This window comes from Uloborus diversus, chromosome 7, assembly GCF_026930045.1.
Source record: "Uloborus diversus isolate 005 chromosome 7, Udiv.v.3.1, whole genome shotgun sequence".
NCBI lineage: Eukaryota > Metazoa > Arthropoda > Arachnida > Araneae > Uloboridae > Uloborus > Uloborus diversus.
In genome coordinates, this window is record NC_072737.1 from 71,955,050 (window position 1) to 71,974,487 (window position 19,438).

The following is a 19,438-nucleotide window of genomic DNA, read 5'->3' on the forward strand; positions in this document are numbered from 1 at the left end:
TTGCCAATAATGGGGAAATGACATTATTTGGAGTAAAAGGAAGTCATGTGATGCACACATCAGCTCGTTTACATTAAATCCTCGAAGGTCGTTCCGATCCTATTTGATTCCCAATTAACTCAAACAGCCTTTATTCTGAAAATCGTCAAAATAGGAAGACAACTTATTTAATTCAAAACTTGAAAAGGCAACTTGTTTTTGACCGCACAAAGCCCCCTACCCCCGCGCGCCCCGTTTTATCATTCCTTTGCCACAATCAATGTTCCATGTTGTCCCATAAATCCTGTATTTCATTAAAAATCCTATACATCATTAAAAATAGAAAGAAAAAAAACTATATTTCTATAAACTATATCTTATATTTCTGCTGTGATGTGAACGCTAATACTCGCAATCGATTAGGAATACGTTCCATTGAAAATCGTTTAAACAATGGGGGCTAATTTCTATTTATTCAAATAACTGATGTAATCTTTTAATCATCAATCGTGTCAGATTAAAATATAAGCCAAATAGCCAGTCCTTTGATCTTTTTCCCTTCATAGGAGACTCATCCCAATATGGAGACGCTGTGTATGGAATGTAGTCGCCATGTTTGGTCATACTCTTAGTTCAAATAATGCAAAAAGAATGTTTTTTTTTTTGGAAATATATTCTTGGTAAATGCCAAATTGTATATTACTGGAGGAGGTTTGTAGTTAATTCTTTTTATGCCAAAAAAAAAAAAAAAACAAAAAAAAAAAAAAAACAATAATCTTAATTATTGATAAAATTCAAATTATATGTTTATCTAATATTTTTTCTATTCCCTTCGTGCTAATTTTCTTACAGTTAATTCTTTTCATTAAACTAGTTACCTGAAAGTGCATGTTGATTTTTACTGTCAGGGCGTTTGCAATGATTTACAAAAAGATTTTAAAAGAATTGGTTGTTGTTTTTATGGGAAATACTTTTTTTTTCACTGGGACCATGGTACTGTGTACACTACTTTATTTTTGGTTTAATGATTTTTTACTTCCTTTTACAAAAAAGTATTATATTCACAAAAAAAATTTCACTCAAAAATCAGTCTTAATTTCCGTTTTTCTCATCCCCGAATGAATGTTGAGTTGATGTACGTATGTTTGTGCGTATGTGCGTCTGTGTGTATGTATCTCGCGAAACTCAAAAATGTCCTAGAAAGTTGAAATTTGGTACGTAGACTCCTAGTGGGACCTAGTTGAGCACCTTCCCTTTTGATTGCATTCGGCTGTTCTTAAGGGGGTCTTTTGCTCCTTTTTTGGGGGGAAATCATTGTTAATTTCGATGTAAACTCAAGTGGTATTATAATTTTTTGGACAATTGGCGATATATCGCCTCTTTATAGTCGCCAAGATTTGTCGCCAACTTGGCGACAAATTTGGCGGCTTTTTTTTGATTTGGTTTTAATTTGGCCACTGTTTATGACATTTAAAGAGTAAACAATTGAATCACATTAAAATTGCCAATAATGGGTAAATGACATTAAATTGGAGTAAAAGGAAGTCATGTGATGCACACATCAGCTCGTTTGCTTCGGTTCGCAAGAAACTAGGGGTGAAAATAGGGGTGAAATATTTTTTTCTTTTTTTAAATTTTTAAGTCTGGTTTTAATTTGGCCCATGTTGGTGATATTTAAATTACATTAAAATTGCCAATAATGCGGAAATAAATGTGTGTAAAACTTTTTTTGCTTCGGTTCGTAAGAAAGTAGGGATGGAAATATTTAGTGTTTCCTTGCTTACCCCAAAGCGCTATTATCATTAAATTGGCGTAAAAGGAAGTCATGTGATGCACACATCAGCTCGTTTAATGAGAATTTCAATATTCTAATTCTTAATGGAAGAGAAAACAAGCAATTTTACTACTATCCTCACAAATGTAATACAACACAAAACAGAAAAAAAAAAAAAAAAAAAAAAAAAAACAATACGTATAATAAAGTTTTTAAGCTACAGGTTTTTATTGTTATTACTTCCTTTTACAGAAAAGGAAGTATTGTATTCGTGAAAAAAATTTCACTCAAAAATCGGCCTTAATTTCCATTTTGCTCACCCCCGAATGAATGTGGAGTTTATTTTTCAACCCGACTACACGTGGATATGTGCCTGGGAACATATAGACACCCGAAATATCCATTTTGACGATCCCCGAGTTAATTACAACGAGTTTTCTCGTGACGTCTGTATGTACGTATGTATGTGCGTATATGTGTATGTATGTATGTCGCATAACTCAAGAATGGGATGTCCTAGAAAGTTGAAATTTGGTACTTAGATTCTTAGTGGGGTCTAGTTGTGCACCTACTTTTGGTTGCATTCGGATGCCTCAAAGGGGGTCTTTCGCCCCTTTTTGGGGGGGAATCATTGTTAATTTCGATGTAAACTCAAGTGGTGTTATAATTTGGCGGACATTTCGTGATATATCACCAGTCTTTTGGTCGCCAAGTTTTGTCGCCAACTTGGCGACAAATTTGGCGATTTTTTAAATTTTTACTTTTAAAAAAAAAATCTGGTTTTAATTTGGCCACTATTGGCGATATTTAGAGAGTAAACTATTCGATCACATCAAAACTGCCAATAATGAGAAAATGACATTAAATTGGAGTAAAAGGAAGTAATGTGATGCACACATCTTTTATTGAGCGTTTGTCGCCTTCTGTGCGTAAACATGGTTTTAATGGCTTTATATTGGCCATGATATTGGCGACAACTAGTCTAAAAGTTCGTTCGATTGAATGCATGGATATGTAATAGAATGACATTAGTTTATCACAGAGCTATTATATGCCATGAGTTTCTTTAGTCCATTTCACACGAAAATTTTTGTCCTAGATCATTGTGTATAACCTATAGCACTAGCTAAATTTAGATACATATGATGTTACAAGAGTTGAAGGAAATTAAGGAAAAAAAAAAACAAACGGTAAAATTAGCTGGGATTAAAGGTCTTAATTTTCGAGGGAGGAAAGTCTGCTTTTGCCGTTAACTTTTAGAAATTCGGCTGGATTTGAAGCAGTTAATATGGCCAAAGAGAGGACAACGAACAATGAAATACTTTAAAACAAATACAGCGCAACAAAAATACAAATATTTAAAAAAAAATAACACTTAATGTTATGATTGTTTGAATATTCGTCAATTATAAATAATCTGCAAAGTGGCCGATTGCTGATGATCAATCGGTGCATCCAGATGTTTGCCTTCATATTCCTTGCCGAAAGTGAGCACGTGACAGTCATCCAGTAACGGTTAGAAGCAGTACAACCTAAAGCCGTGTACACAGTTAAAACTACAGGTAGCATCAGTGGCACCCAATACAGAGCTGAAATTGCTCCCTAGCTACGATGAAAAGCTGGCACCCTAAACCCAACGTGCATTAGGGATGAAAGATGGAACCTTAGGAGAGAAAAATGGCACCTTTACTACTGCGTATTCGGATCCTGTCCCTCCCCCCTTGTAAAGAGTGGTTTTGAATAAATGGTGTCCTATTTATTGCTTTGATTCATGATATATGAAGTCTTGGTACGTTTTTCACATTGAATTCAGTTCTGTTTAAAACTTGTAATTTAAGGCATATGATCACATTTCAAATTTTACAGCATAATTTGCAAGTTTTCATGACTTTAATCTGTCTGTTCTTGCACTAATGTTCTAACTTCAATATGTTATTGACATTTACTACAGCATGATCCGTACCGAAAACAAAGAGTACGTACTTATGAATCATTTACATGAGCGACCAAAAATATTCAAAAATATTCAATCAAGGGACAAGAAAATCGAATTAGAATTTTCAATCAAGAGTAACGTACGTATATATATGATTCGACATTTGAATATCCATTTTTTTTTCAATGTTCGTTAGATTAAAAAGCAAAATAAATTTTTTAACGATCTATTAATTCTAACTGATCTACAGACGAAACACAAACACTGACTGAAGTCAGAAAAAATATAAGTAAAAGAATAGAGATACTACATTCGCTTCACGCAATAACTTAAACGAAAGATACTAACGTTAGCGCGATAGGTAATTCAAGGGGAAAAAAAAGCGAAACAGAGAGAGAATATTTCCTTTTCAAATTGTTTTTTCTTCTTTCTCTGCTGTTCTGTTTATTACATCCTCACCCAGTGAAGTGCATCTTTAACACATTTCCTAGCCTCCACTGCACCCCGAGGCACCGTTTTTTCACTCTAGGGTGAAAAACTGTCCTATTAAGCATCTCTGGTTTTAACAGTGTGTGCTTAGTTTAAGTAGCTACACGCTAAGCCGTCCGCTATCTTAGTTAATGCTATTTTTCCCTATCTCGACAATAGAAAAATACTGAGTTTCGCTTCTTGAAAAGTGTCTTTTTATAGAGGATGCTTACATATCCATCAAGTTTTATCCTGGAAAAAATAGTTTGTCGTTGATGTACTAGTTAGTAAATAGGTGCTTTGAAAAAAACTTCGATCAATTTGAAAAGTTTTTTTTTTTTTTTTTTTTAGCCAAGATTTTCTGAGTTACAAATTACTTGAAATATTCTAAATGCGTGCGTCTCTGGATTTTGGTACAGGTCGATGGTTAAACACCGAAGGCACTGCAGTCTGCTGTCATCTGTTATCAGCTCTATAATTTTCAAATTGATCCGCCGTAAAATGCTCCGAATTAAAAGTCCTCAAATATATAATAGCCTAAGACCCTTATCGGAGCGCGTGTTTGAGTGGTTGTCTTTTCTGGCAAGTTATTGCGTTTGGTGATTTTTCACTGTGAAAAATTATAAGTGGAACGTGAATTGTTTATTAAGTAAAATATTATTTTTGGTCAGTTTGGGAAAACCCAAAACTTTGCTCTGGTAACCCTTGTTACGCAACAATGAAAAATCCGATCCAAAATGGCTAAACTTGAGCAGATTTGTCGGCCTGTATATATAGTGGATCTAAATTAGCCAAAATCACTGATCGAGCAACGCTCTGACGTCACCAACAATGAAACTCGCGCCATAGCATGCGTGAAGCCAATATTTTATTGTTGAAGCACCAAAACATTCAGTAAGTTATTCATAATTTCATAATATTTTTTCTTCAATGTTTGACATGCAGGGAAAGGCTTTATTTTTATAAGGCTGAACTGGATCCGATAAGTTAATTGTTTTACTGGTAAGACTAATTTTTGGTGCATGAAAAAATGTAAAAGTGGTCAATGCTATCTATTGAAGTTTGGGGTTAATCCACTGGAGTTAGGGTTAAAATTTCAACTATCAAAATATCAGCAAACAGGCAATTCCTTCGTTCAATTGTAAAAGCAATTTGTACCCGTCATACCTTAACGGGCGATTTTGTAGTTTATAAGTGTATCCTAAAGAAATTTTTAAAGTATCAAATTAATTGCTTTTTCAGTTAGCGAAATATTAATAATAACACATACATATGAAGGATTTCCTGCCATTAGAAAAGTTTTTTTTCTTAAACATACTCGTTTTCTAGGATTGAAATATTTACGAGTAAATTTTAAATGTGAGTTTTAAAGCAAAAAAATGAACATCTACGAAAATTGAGTAATCTATACTACCATAATAAAAAACTGTTTTTACAGGATAATTCAAAAAAGATAAATTTTCAACTAAATATTTTAAACTTGCAGTTAAGGAAGAAATACACATAAAATGAAACAGGGGTATCCGACTAGGGGGGGGGGGGGTGCGTAATGTCCAGATTCCTCCAATGAAAATTTTAGCACAACTTTTTTCAGAGGTATTTCTCTCTTTTTTTTCGGAGATGGGGGGGGGGGTTATCATTCTTGGGGAGTTTTATAAAACTTTTACCTCTATGAAACAGAAACTGAGTTTTATGTACTTACAAAATATTTTTTTTTTATATCAGATAACTAATAACTGGTGCCTAGATATGTACAAAAATTGCAAAAATGTAGCAGAATTCAAAACTAAATATTTAATTTTTTACATACGATGTTGGAATCTTTATACATAAAGGGCTAATCTCTGTCCGGATGTCCGAGGTAAACTTCAAAACTACTGGAGGGATTTTAACCATTTTTTCACCATGGATAGCTACATAATCGGGGAACAACTTAGGCTATAATTTATTGCTAAAAAACTTAGTTTAAGAACGTCGTGATCGAAAACAGTAAATGTCATGTAATTTCCACATCAAATGATTGAAGATTAAACCCATTGTTTCGAAAATTCGTTGCCTAACAACAGCAATATTAAAAGTAATCATAATGTAAATTTTGAATCAAGGCCTCTCTGGAGCAATCATGACATTGCTTTCTTGGGAAGTGCATCCTCATCTTTATACATAAAGGGCTAATCTCTGTCCGGATGTCCGGGGTAAACTTCAAAACTACTGGAGGGATTTTAACCATTTTTTCACCATAGGTAGCTATATTATCAGGGAAGAACTTAGGCTATAATTTATTAATTAAAAACTTAGTTTCAAAAAGTTACGCTGGAAAACAGTAAATTTCATGTAATTTCCCTCATGTTATGATTAAACATAGAGTAAAGAAATATACATAGAGAAGCCCCGTCTATGGTAAAAAGGAGATGAAATTGAAGCCGGAATTATGGGATACAGCGGTGCAATGATGAGCGGGGTTATGATAACGTGATCGCTTCGCGAGTATAGTTTTCACCAATCTCGCAAAGAGACCGTATAAAGTAGCTGGCGGATTGATTTGCATTTTAATTCATGTTTTAATGCAATTTCAAAAACGTCCCTCATAAATTTGCAACAATATCTGAGTTTAAATTAACAACCAATTGAGATTCAGTAATGGAATGTTTTGAATCAAGATGTATCTTAAAATACTTAGCAAGAAGCTAAGGATCTTGGGATACAGCGGTGCAACTTTCGGCTTCAATTCTTAGCATAGAAGGACCTTTCTATGTAATTTCTTTACTCTATGGGATTAAATATAAAATCCATTGTTACAAAAATTCATTGCCTAACAGCAATATTAAAAGTAATCATAATGAAAATTTTGAATCAAGGGTTCTCCGGAGCAAACATGAGTTAAAAGTCATTTAAACATTTGGAAACTCTACTTTTCGCACCCAGATCGAAACATAGTAGAGAGCTTTTTTTTTTTTCTTTGTGTGTGTTTACTATTTAGTTAAATGAAGCAAGCGCACGGTTTTTTTTAGTGATCTCTGTTTTTGTTAGTTCATATTTTTTAAATTCTTCAACTTTTTATATGCTTAAATTCGCGCTTTCGTTTCTAAATGAATATTCGTTGGTTCTTTATACTTGTTGCTATTTCACTTTTGTGGGTAAGGATGAAGCTCGATTTTTAATCACGTCAAAGCGGTGCGTTTTGAGTTCTTTCAGTTAAAACAGAAAACGAAAGAAAGTAGCGATAGTTTCTTATAATTATTACTGACTCAGGCAACGCCGGGTATTTTTGCTAGTTGTTTTTATAAACACTGTTATGAAACGTCTTATTTCACAAACACATAAATATATAACAGTATGGTTTATTGTTTGATTGTTTTACAGCACAATTGTACAAATTCTGTGTAAATGTGCATAAATGTGTGTCATTGTATTATTATTTGGAGTAAGTTTAAAGTATTTCATGAATTCACCATAAATATATAGTACTATTCATCATCAAAGTATACATAACAGTTTTTCGTTTTTTTCTCGCTGATTTTTATGCTTATTGAGTAAACTTTTTTTTTTAGCAAATATAGACTAAATATTAGTTAAAATTTTATATTTTACTTAGTTTTTAGTTAAACGTGTTTAGTTATTAATTATAATTTTATTTATATTTCTAACTTAACCATTGATTTGACAGTGTACACAATTCATGTCAAATCATAGCATAATATGTATCAATCAGAGTTGAAAAGGACGCTTGGTAGTTAAGGAGGATTCATCATTAATTAAGAGGACAGAATTTAACAAATTTTGTTCTCATCTGTTATCATTTAATTTAAAAAGGTACAGATAAACACAAAATTCGTATTCAAGACTATCAAATGCAGCAGAATTTTTTAACTCCTTATTGAAAAATTATGCGAGATAAACGTTTTTAATAAAAAATATAATAAGTGTGAATATTGAATTGCTTACCTCACACAATTTATGATGCTGGTAAGGAATCCATTTATATCTTGCTATCCTATCCAGCCATAATTTTCTTCTTTTTCGTTTCTTTTAATTACCGGTAAACGATGCAATTTGTGACTCAATTTCGAACTGTTGGATCACCCAAATGTAATGCAAGGCATCTCCACATTTTGCATTGATGAATGATTTGAATATCGGAACGAATATAGCAAATATCTCTAGCTTTCCAGAACAATGCAACTATTCAAGTTAAAACCCAAAATGCCGTGAAAAACCCGCGTGACTGACAACCTCCAATCACAATCGAAAGCAGCATGCACTGCACGGCTCAAAGTATGTCGCTTCTTTATTATAGTGTACAGGGTTTTAGTACTATCCAACTCTTTGGTACAACCAAGAGTAACGGCAGGATCAACAGTTGTTTCATCAAAACGGTATTACTTATGTATGGAAGCTTACTATGTAAGGAAAAATTCTCATTCTCTTGTCAATGATTTTTCCAGCACTCCATTTTTTTCATGATATTTGGCATCAATTTCTATAATTGCGTTTTTGGTTTCTTCGTTGTCTCGCACTCTTTATGTCTCCTGGCTTCTGATTGGTTGTCTCTCCTCCTTGCTCTGAGCCCGGGATTGACATGTCGTTTGCTGATTGGTTGTTTGTTGTCTTGTGTACTGAATTCCTATTGGTTGGTCCTCTTTGGTATAAATACCGGTGTCCACGTGGTCGTTGTCAGTTCTCTCGCGACTTTCGGTTGTGTTGGTGAACTTTTTGTACCGATGAAGAGGCTCCATTGTAGCCTTGAAATAGCTGTATGCAGTATTTTCTTCAAAATTTGTGCTTTATTTACGTTGGTTTTTCACTTTGATCATATTGTAGCACAAAGCTTATATAATTATTTTTCATTTAATGAGAGCTTTTGCTTTCTGTTTAATTAAAATGATTGAACACTTCGCATGACGTTTATCCTACTGTGACTTTACAGCCGGCACAGGAGAAACTAAAAAGAAATTTTTTTTATCCTTTTTTTTACGAAAAAAAAAAAAATCTTGAACCTGTGAATTATTATGATGCAAATCATACACTGTAAAAACGATGCAGAAACGTTCCTGGAAAATAATGGCAGTTGATCTGCCTCATTTCTGCCAATAACATACCTTACAAAAACCAGTAACGTTTTTCACTAAAACTCAATAACCTTTCTGAAACTATCCCGGAAGCTTCCAAAAAAAAAAAAAAAAAAAAAAAAAAAAACAGAAACCTTCCCGTTTGAAGCCAGCCGTGTATATGGAACTTTAGAGTAAACTTAAGTAGGTATCATATAATAGCTTGGCACCTTCTGATTATTAAGAAAGTTCCATAAGCAGCATTGCAAATATGGCCAAAGCAAAGCCAGAACTGCAAGTACGTATCGGGAATTTTACTCGCTTGCAGTTCTTGCAAAGCAACGTGGTTCATACTGATTCGCTACCTCTGGGAGCTTAATTTGTATGAACGAGCAGTAATCGAACTGAAGCGGTTACACTTTATTAATACGTTCAGTAAATCTTTAATCTGGGAGTTAAAAATATTTTTTAAAACAGTGAAAAGTCTGCATTCGTAAAACTTGTAGCAATTCAGGAAACCTTTTGACAATGATACTTGATTTTTACAGGACAGTGGATAAAAACCATTGAAATTCCGAAAAGTGACACGAAAATACTTTGTAACGTTTCGGATTTTTTTACAGTGTACTACAGTTTTTTTACGACAGGACTTTTCGGACACCCAGTGTAATAGGTGGAATTCCGCTAGGTAGCTAGCAAGCAGGACTTCTTATCTATTATTTAGGTTTGTCTTCCGTGCGTCGTGACGTCATTATCGAGAATCCCTGCAAACAAGGTATAAATATCCCGTAAAAAAATATATTTAAGCAAAGCGATGCAAAATGATCACTGTAAAAACGGTTCAGAAACGTTCCTGGAAAATAATGGGCAACGAATGCGCCCAATTTATGCCAGTAACATCTCTTGAAAATAAATCAGGAATGTATTCCGCTAAACTTCAGTAACCTTCCTGAAATCATCCTGGAAGCTGTACGAATAATTCAAAAATCTCCCCGATTAAATCCAGCAGTATACCTGGAACCTTTAGAAAAAACAGGAAGTTTAACAAGATAAATTTGCTCCTTCCTAATTTACCAATGCCCAAATCTAAGACCGATCTACCAGTAAATACACTGTAACAAATTTCGGAAACGTTTCTAGATATATCGGAAACGTTTCCGAAATAGTAGGAATCCTTCATCCAATAGCGAACTCCTCAATATTCAGAAAGCTTTTTGTTATTTCAAGAAATCTAGAAGCGGAAGTGATGACGCAACGCTTCGAAACCTATTTCATCCTCCCAACACGGGCGCCAATGAGTCGGAAATAACGAGAACTTATTTTTTTCTTATCTATGGTTGCTGCAGTCAGCTATGTTTAGCATTGGATATCTTGTTATTTCATGTCTAGAGAGTAGTAAAATGTGTCGAAACTAATTTTACGCCTTTGCATTTTGGACAGCCCTTGATTTTTTAGACGATGTACGCAGCTATTAAGTTAGTTAATAACCATTTGCTTTTTTACAATTTCCAATGCGACCATAATTAGATATATATTGTGTGTTCAAGCGTGAATAGTTTCAACACTCGTGTTTATACTTAATGAAACGAAACCCTTTGGATTACTTATTCAGTTGTAATGGAGGTACTTAGATTTTCTTCCGTTCATGTTCACTTGTAAGTATTAATGAATATTTTAAAACATGTTGTTATATACATTTATATTTTTGTTGATTTGCATTTGATGAGGCTCCAATTGTAACTGTTTTTGGGTTTATCGAATTAATTTAAAGTTATCCTACATACCTATGTGCGCGGTGTACTATTTGTTGTAACTAACTGAAACTGATTAATTACGCAAAAGAAATAAGATTTATATTTGAGAAGCAATCACCACAGAAAAGTTATTTCGAAATACTTGGATGTACATACATTTTGGTTCAAAAAGAAAAAAAAACAATTGTTTAATTCATTAAAAATATGGTAATGCAAATATTTTCTAGTATTGTAATATGCTTCACAAAAAATGTGCCAGTATTATTTATCTTTTTTTATTATAATTTATTCATTCATTTAAAAATATTTATACCATTAGAAAATGACCATGTTATCTATTAGTAAGAACATAGTTATGCAATTAATTCATCTGCTTATTCATTTTGTTAAATGTGGTTAACAATAAAAAAATTCCTTGACATTAGTTGTTCGGAAAATAACATTTCCTTCGTGGATATACTAGTTTAATGTAAAACAGTCAGGAGGAATGAGTCAGTGGCAAAAGTGGAACAGCTGCATTTACATGCCGAAATAAAAAGTAATATTATTTCATGTCATCGTTTTAAAAGTGATCATTTTTTAAATACTATGTTATTAATATGCAATGCACATATGGGAGGAAGACGAGGGGCGTTCACCACGCAGACTGTGCCATTGACATTTTCAAGGGGTTGCTTTTTTTAAGGGGGGGGGGGTGCTTTATATCATTTTATGGGTGCACCATCACTTTTATGGTGTGGGGGGGGGACTCTCGTATATATGAAATGGAATAATCATGTAATAGAGTTCAATGTTTTAATAAATAAAATATATAATGCATTTTGCGCACACTCTAAAAATAAAATAAATAACCTATTTTGATTAAGTATCTATATTTGTGATAAACTGGAAAAGGGCAAGAACAGAAGAACAAACCCGAATGGTTCCAGCAGGGGGACTTTGGTGTCATATTTAAATTCATCAATTTCTCTGTTGGTACTTTTCGGTACACTTTGTTCGTCAAAGAAATTGACTTGACGTGAACGAATTTCGGAACGCAAAGTGTAGGTAAGTCTGTCAAATTTTATCCGAAAATAAAAGCTATCAAGTTTGATACAAGATATGTTTTTAAGTTCTGCATTAAAAATACAATATGTTGATAATTTTGTCTTGAAAATATTGAGAGAAAAACTGAAGTTTAATATTGTTTAACAAACAATCCCACTTTTGAGAAAATACTCCCCATCCCTCCCCCGACGATTTTGTGATTATGAATGAAACTACTATATTATTTCATAAATTTTCAAAAATTTATAACTGTGCATATGTTATGCTGTTAACCATGCTATTTGTCATTAGAAATTCAGAAAAAAAAAAAAAAAAATCCACGAATGATTCTAAAATTGCTTGTTTCATTGATATGAAAGAATTGAAACTGATGTGGCATGCAATACTATAGTAAAAAAATTTTTTTTAGAAAAAAATCACGGAAAAAGGATTCCGAAATTCTCAGAAACGTTTTTGAAAATTGTTTGGAGAATTCCGAAATACTCGGAAACGTTTTCGAAACTTTCATGAACCACAGCTGCACAGAATACTCAGAAACATTTCTGGAAATTACGGAAAGAGGATTCCGAAACACTCAGAAACGTTTCTGAAAATTAGAGAAAGAGGATTCCAAAATACTCAGAAACATTTCTGGAAATTATAGAAAGAGGATTCCGAAATACTCAGACACGTTTCTCGACATTACAGAAAGAGGATTCCGAAATACTCAGACACGTTTCCGGACATTACAGAAAGAGAATTCCGAAATACTCAGAAACGTTTTTGAAAATTTCATGAACCGCAGCTGCACGATATACTCAGAAACATTTCCGAATTTTTTTTACAGTGTATCAAGAAGCTAACTTACCTGAATTCTTACAAACCTACGGAATCCAGAGACTTATTCGCTCTCATTGGGAGTTCAGTCAATCTGTACGGACAGTAGTCGATCTGAAGCCGATACACGTAATAAATACGCTCAGTTAATCTTTAAACTGGAAGCAAAAAATATTTTTTACAACAATGAGAAGTCTGCATTCGTGCAAATTGAAGCAAATTCAGGAAACGTTTTGACAAAATTACATAAACTTCCCAGCAGGGGTTCCCATATCCCCCATGTTCAATGTCGCAAAGTCCCCTACCCCCCAAATCTTTTTTCAACCTTTCTTTCCTTGTTTATTTTTTATTTTCTAGCTCTCTTTTTTGCTTTATTTATTTATTTAAAAAAATACTTTTTATATATCTGTTTATTTATTTATTTTTAATTATTGTTATCATTATTATTATTTTATTAGAAAACATTTGTGCTACGCCAATGGAACATACACACACGTACTAAATAAATAAATGAAATAAAATATAAAAGGAATAAAATAAAATAAATGAATGAAATTAAAAATAAATCAATAAATAAATTTAAAAAAATTAAAAAATTAAAAATCCCCCCCCCCGCCAAATTTTGATGGCTCAACTTGCGCCATAATCCCCACCCCCTGTGGGCACCCCTGTTTCCCAGGTAGTGGATGAAAACTTGCGAAATCCCGAAACATTCCACGGAAATGATCAGTAACGTTTCGTAACTTTTTTACAGTGAGTTGCCAAATATCAGCTGTTATCAATCAGCTGTTTTTTTTTCCAGTCATTTTATTAAACGAAAAAAAATTAACTAAAGTTAAGGTGGCTAGATTGAGTATCCCTCAATCAGACCGTCTTTTCTCATAATAACTTTTTCGGGAAGAGATAAATTCTAACAAAATTTTCTAATCAGTTTCTTTGGCAACCGATCAAGATGGTGATGCTGATTCTGAAATCGGTGAAGTTAATTTGCTGCAATGAAAAGTTATGTTTACATGTTCATATCAGTAGCATACACAGACTTCGGTGCGCCTTGTAAGATTTAAAGGTGCATCCTCTCCTACCTAAAGGTATCCGCCTCATGTTATGATCAATTAATCCAAAAAAATTACATAAAGCCACCAACTAAGTCTACACATGGTATTTAGGCTTGAATACGAACACAACTTGTTTTCAGTTTAAAAAAAAGCATTTTTAAAAATGCACTTTTACCAGAAATGAAAATTTTTATCCTATTTTACTCACCCTCCAATACACTTTCTAAAAGAAAAAAATACATTACAAACCAAGGAAATAAAAAATAAGCATTTAAGAAATGCATTAAAGAAAAACGTTTTAAATCGTGCATTTGTTTACCAAATATTTAATTAGTAAACGATACCACTTCACACTCATAGAGGACTGCGTACTAATAGCCTTGCCTCCGGACACACACAGAAAGAATTTACAGCACAAGAGAAGGAAATAACACCCAGGGCACGGCGGGAATCGAACCCACGATCTCTGGCTTAGAAGACGAAGCTTCTACCACAGAGTCACGGAGGCGCTCATATATTTAATTGAAGATTGATTTTTCAAGCCTCTAAATTAGCGCTTTTTTTTCTTCGTCGCCTCAGTGTGTCACTTTTGTGTTTGCCACGAGGCACATTGAGGGCAACGGAATAACTTGTTTGTCTTCATGAAAAATTTTGGCCCGTGGGATATTCTGTATAAAAGTCTCTTACTCCAATCTTGGTAGGAGACGAAAATAGGGACATTATATTGCCAATATGGCGGCTTTCTGTTCTACGAGAGGTGAACCTAATATAGCAAAACTCTCAAATCATTCAGTTTACAGCTTACCCTAAACAAATATGTCAACAACAACAAAAACTGCAACAAATAAATAAAACAAAATAAATACTTACAAATACAACAAAATAAATGCATCCTAATACACAAAAAAAAAAAAAAAAAAAAAAAACCATTTGCAAATAGCATTACGATTACTCAAGTTTTTAAAAATCAGAATAAGTGCTCTCAAACGACAACACAGCGCAATAAATTCAGGAAACTTCTACAAATAAATAAAAATTGTCCTTGACAGCAACAAGAAAAAAATATCACCGGTGGCGGCATCTAGTGTCAGACTACGGAAACTTTGGGGGACGGAAGTGAGCACGGGGAAGAAATATGGCTACTTTACCCAAAAGTATTTGCAATAGCAGGAAATACCCAACATTTTTTCAAGCAAAAATAAGCACATTACTGAATACAAGTGCTCCAGTATCCGCCTTCTACCGGATGCCTTTAGATCAAAAAGCTTGCAACTTTGAATTGAAAAAGGGGTTTCCGGAAACTACGAAACACGTGTATTCAGTAATGTGCTTACTTGTGCTAAAAAACGGTGGATATTTTCTGTTATTTCTCGGGTCAAAGGTATTTATTTATTTCTTATTTGCAACAGCTTTTAGTAGTCGTCTTGTATATGCATACAAGAACTATGTTATTCTTACACCGCCTAAAATCTTTATAAGCAACTCGAACATTTTGAGTTCAATGCCTCCAGCATCAAAAGTTTCTCTGGTTCTGAGATCAATGAAATAAACTAAACACGTACACAGTTTGAGAGCAAGATATTAGATTTTTGAAAGCATTTTCAATTCTGATTTCTGTCAAATGTAAACTCAGTTTCGAATCTCCTCCATCAAGATTCAAGGGTGATGAAGTTCACTTTTCCCCCGATGGGGTGCTAACGATGGTCTCAGCAAATATTTGGGGCACGTGTTTTTATCGGTCTGCCTGAATGATTAGTATGTTAAAGCCCCCAACAATGTATCAGATCAGATAACGCCGAGGCGAAATCAAAACTTCTGTTCAAATATTGTGTGTCTGCCGCTGTTGAACAATTTCGAAGCTTTGTTTGCCGAGGTTACGTATTTACATTGCATTTACTGCTTTAACTTTGTTCTTCTTCTGATTTATGTCAGAGCTTCTACAATAAAACCGAAGGAGAATTTGATTTCGATTGCTCAAATATTGGTAATCCCGCAAGGTTCGGTCTGTGTAACCGTCTGCAATAAACAGCTGATCTTCACGGAACAAACTTCCTTTAAACATAATCCCGAAAGCGTTTTTAGTATCTTATAAAATTCATATTGCACATAAGTGTATTTATTTCGTAAATATTTTGCTCACACGTATACTCCAAAAAATTGTTTTCAGGCTTAATTTCTTTGTAATAAACATGATTTATACGAGCTTTTTGTTTGATTGGTTTTCGACACTTTTGTAACAAAGAAGAAAAATATAGCATTAATCGTATGTTGCTAAATCTCATATATAATTCACTAATAGAATAACGCTCTGATGTCATCAACAATGAAACTCGCGCTGTAGCATGATAATTTGATAATATTTTTTAGCAATGTTTCACATGCAGGGAAATGCTTTATTTTGAAAAGGCTGAAATGGATCCGGAAAATTAATTGTTTTACTGAGAAGAGTAGTTTTAGGAGAATAAAGAAACGAAAAAGTGATCAACAATGAATGTTATTTACTGGAGTTTAGGGTTAATCCACTGAAGTTAGGGTTAAAATTTCAACAATCCAAATATCACCAAACAGTACAAAGGTAGAAGCAATTTTCACCCTCATACCATGACGGGCGATTTTCTAGCCTGAAATAATGTTCAAAATGTTGTCAAAACTGCTTACATATCGTTCATTTTGAAATTTAGGAATGTCCCGAGAATAAGAAATAAATAAATACCTTTGTGAAGAGGAGTAAATGCAAATCAACATTTTAATGCACAAAACTAGCAAATTACTGCATACACGCGTTTCGAGGTTTCAGGGAACCCTTTTTTCAATGCAAAATAGTGAGCTTTCGAATGTAATGGCCTTTTTGGCTTTCACCGGATGTCTTTACATCCAAGAGCTCACTATTTTGCATTGAAAAAGGGGCTTCCTGAAACTCCGAAACACGTGTATGCAGTAATCTGCTAATTTTGTGCGTTAAAATGTTATTGATTTCCATTTATATCAAGAAAAGGCCCTATTTTCAGGGGTATAGTAATCAATTGTATAGTCAAAATCAGCGATTTCTAAACTTTTTTGAGACAAGGCGCCTTTTTTAGAATTGAGATTTTCACCTGCGATACTCTTCGCTAAGTAAAAGTATGAAAAATCATAACTGACAGACAAAAATAAATAAAACTCTCGTACCAGCTTTTAATAGTTGTTATTTATGCTTTGAAAAAAAAAAAAAAACAGTGGAATCCGCTTAATTGGACCACTGGTTAATTGGACCAGCCGCTTATTCGGGATAAATTTTAAAGAACCAAACCAATTCTCATTACACCAGCCTAAAATTATTCGCTTATTGGGACCAAAAATTCGTTTGATCGGACCCAGGAACATGAGAGAAAATTGGAAAAAAAATTAAAAACTGCCCGCTTAAAGCGAGTTTCAAGTGGGTCAATGCACTTAATAGTAGTGCAAAAAAAAAAAGTTGCTTGTAACTTTTAATTAAATTCAAAAATATTTGCAGAAAAAAATGTTTGATGTAACTCCCATTGCATGGCGGCACTGTTCCAGCCGAGGTTAAAATTTCAGTGAAGTTTCAAATTTCTTCAGTTCAGTTAGCACGTTCAAAAATATGTAAATGTTTTCAAAAAAAAAAGAAAAAAAAAAGCTTAGTTGTAAAATTCGTAATTTACATTGGAATTTGTTATAACCGATTAGTACTTTTTATCACTTATTTTTTCACTTTAACTCTTGTTGAACGCGTGTAAACATATTCTTTAGTTTATTTTAATTTATTTTTTAAAAGAAAAATTTCGTAAAGAGCAATTTTTCTTCTTTGTATACTCGCCACTGATATGGAGCTCCCAATAATCATAAGGGCATTTAAATGTTTTGCATATAGCATGTTCGGTCAAGCTTCACATGTTCGGTCAAGCTTCACAAGTCCTATTCGCTTAATCGGACTAGTCGGCTACCAGGACCAAAAATGCCCAGTCCCAATGTGGTCCTATTAACCTGAATCGACTGTATTTCGAAAGCTTCCTAATTCATAAGTTCTTAGTTATTTTTTAAGATTTTGCAAAATTTCTTGGTTTTCCTGTGAAGACTTCATGGCTTCTCAAGGAGCATGGATGAGTTTGAGAGTCACTGATCTAAGTGATTGTAAGTAAAATTGGTGTAGAGTAGGATATTTTTTCGGTAAATATTTAATTGACTTAAGTGTGGGACAACTTATTCAGCGCATTTCTATATTACAAAACTGTTCTAACTCAATAGACACACCACCTAGAAAAAAAATACCCTCAAAATATTTCTGACATCTGATTCTAATGTAAAATGACCCCCTGAATCTAAATTTGACCAATCCCATCTCGTCCTACTTTTGGAAGTAGGGTTTTTTCCCCTAAATTTTTTTAAAGTTTCCGACAATTTCATAGACATTATTTTTATTTGGCGGGAAAGGGAGCATTATGTTAGACATTAACAATCTTCTGAGGAGCTATAGAGGTGCAAAATTCAAAAGCATAAACATTTGCAGAAAATTTGGGGACTCATGGGGGCATTATATTTTTACCCCTATAATATTTTTAAAATCATCAAAAACAATCTTTTTTTTTCTAGTTTTTTTTAAAACAATTTTTTAATTTTTTTCGGCATAAAATCAGATTATAAGACTTATTCCTACGAACACCATGTCCGAAAAAAATTTGATATTGTTAAAAAAAAAAAAGGAAGCAACGCATTTTGCAGTCAGAGTCGCACCAAGTATCTTCAGTAATGAACCTTCTCGAAAGATTGAACTTACTTTCACACATATAATTTAAAATAAAAATGAGCTTAAGTAAGCTTATAATAGAGCACTAATGTATATTAATATTTCTGGGGTGCGCTGCTCCTATTGTTTTCCACTATGTTTGGAAGTGATAAACAATGGAGCCGGTGCATCACCAGAAATATAAATATATATATTAATGCTACTTTGCAAGCGTATCTAAGTTCTTTTTAAATCATAATTACATCTGGCAATGTAAGTTGAATTACGGGAAGGCTCTTTACTGAAGATTTGCGACGCGACTCTGACAATGCAAAATGCATTGCTTCCAATATTTAATTATTTTTTAATGTGAAATTTTTTTTAGACACGAAGCTCACACGAGTGAGTCCTATACTCTAGTTTTATGGTGAAAAATAAGAGAAAATATTGTAAAACAAACGCAGGAAAAAGATCGGTTTTGATCATTTTTTAAATATTTTAGGGAGGGGGATTTTATCTTCAATGAGTCTCCCAAATTGCTCCACATGTTTATGCTTTTGAACTATGCCCCTCTCTAGCTCCTCAGAAGAATGTTAATGGATAATATTACGCTCCCTTTCCCTCCAATAAAAAGAATAGCTATGAAATTGTCGAAAACTGAAACAAATATGGGGGCATTATTTCTAAAAAGCGGGAAATGATGGAGGAAAACGATGGTTATATTTGGGATCATTTTACATACGAATCAGCAAAAATTATGTCGGAAGCATTTTGAACCCAAGCAGCACAAAGGAGTTCAAAGCTCGTTCTATAACACGTTCAGGGCACACCAACCGAC